The sequence below is a fragment of the Colobus angolensis genome, unplaced genomic scaffold (genome assembly GCF_000951035.1).
Source record: "Colobus angolensis palliatus isolate OR3802 unplaced genomic scaffold, Cang.pa_1.0 Scaffold21, whole genome shotgun sequence".
In the NCBI taxonomy this organism is placed as follows: Eukaryota; Metazoa; Chordata; class Mammalia; order Primates; family Cercopithecidae; genus Colobus; species Colobus angolensis.
Window position 1 is genome coordinate 3438703 of NW_012115266.1, and position 1645 is coordinate 3440347.

The following is a 1645-nucleotide window of genomic DNA, read 5'->3' on the forward strand; positions in this document are numbered from 1 at the left end:
AAAAAAAAAAAAAAAAAAGACTAAAAAATTGATCAGGGCCCGAGGATTAACTACAAAGGGGAACAAGGGCTTTTTGGCTGACAAAAATGTTCTGTATTTTGATTGCAGCGATGGGAACATTGTAACCATCAGTTATCAAAAGTACATTGTCAGACCGGGCACAGTGGCTCACGACTGTGCCTGTAATCCCAGCACTTTGGGCGGCCAAGGTGGTGGATCGCCTGAGGTCAGCAGTTTGAGACCAGCCTGGCCAACATGGTGAAACTCCGTCTCTATTAAAAATATAAAAATTAGCCGGGCATGGTGGCATGCATCTACAATCCCAGTTACTCAAAAGGCTGAGGCACAAAAATCGCTTGAGCCCGGGAGGTGGAGACTGCAGTGAGCAGAGATCATGCCAGTGCACTCCAGCCTGGGCAACAGAGTGAGACACCATCTTTTTTTTTAAAAAAAAAAAAGCCCCCCCAAAAAGTACATTGTCACAATGTATCAAATTGTTTTCAAAACTGGTGTATTTTATTGTTTGAAAAGAATATTTCAGGCCTGGCATGGTGGCTCACACCTGTAACCTCAGCCCTTTGGGAGGCCAAGGTGAGCAGATCAACTGAGGTTGGGAGTTCGAGACCAGCCTGACTGACATGGAGAATCCCCGTCTCTACTAAAAAAATACCAAATTAGGCCGGACGCAGTGGCTCACACCTGTTATCCCAGCACTTTGGGAGGCCGAGGCAGGTGGATCACAAGGTCAGGAGATCCAGACCATCCTAACACAGTGAAACCCCGTTTCTACTAAAAATACAAAAACAAAATTAGCCGGGAGTGGTGGCAGGCGCCTGTAGTCCCAGCTAATCGGGAGGCTAAGGCAGGAGAATGGTGTGAGCCCAAGAGGCGGAGCTTGCAGTGAGCTGAGATTGAGCCACTGCACTCCAGCCTGGGCAACAGAGTGACACTCCGCCTAAAAAAAAAATATGTATATATAAAAAATTAGCCGGGCATGGTGGTGGGCACCTGTAATCCCAGCTACTCAGAAGGAAGGAGAATCACTTGAACCTGGGAGGCGGAGGTTGTGGTGAGCTGAGATCACACTATTGCACTCCAGCCTAGACAACAAAAGCAAAACTCCATCTCAAAAAAAAAGAATACTTCAGGGCCGTCTCTTCCTGGTTCTTCCCAGAGTCAGGAAAACCTGGATTGAAAGGGTGGTTTTAAAAAAAAAAAAAACTCTGAAGAGCTGATTTTTGTAAAAAGTAAATCACATTATGACACTGCTTAAAAACCCCACGAGACTAGTTTACTCAGAATGAAGGCCAGAAAGGCCACAGATTAACTACTAGATCTGCTAACTACCTGACCTCTTCTGCTCCTCTCTCCCCTCACTCACTCTTGCCACTGGCCTCTTTACTGTTAGAACACTTCCACCTTGAGACCCTTGCTCAAGATATTCTCTCTACCTGGAGTACTTCCCCCCCCAGATACCTGGTGCTAACTTACATCTAATTCAACTCATTGCTCAAATCTCACTTTTTTAAGAGGCCCAAGCCGAGCGCAGTGGCTCATTCCTATAATCCCAGCACTTTGGGAGGCCGAGGCGGGTGGATCACCTGAGGTCAGGAGTTCAAGACCAGCCTGACCAACATGGTGAAAC

At 46.7% G+C, this 1645-nt stretch overlaps 1 protein-coding gene across 2 annotated transcripts in view; it reads right to left on the reverse strand.

The window, feature by feature from the left end:
* Positions 1–1645, reverse strand: part of LOC105512109 (RNA-binding protein 4) — a 33205-nt gene that overhangs the window by 13557 nt on the left and 18003 nt on the right. The gene's annotated exons all lie outside the window — the stretch shown is intronic.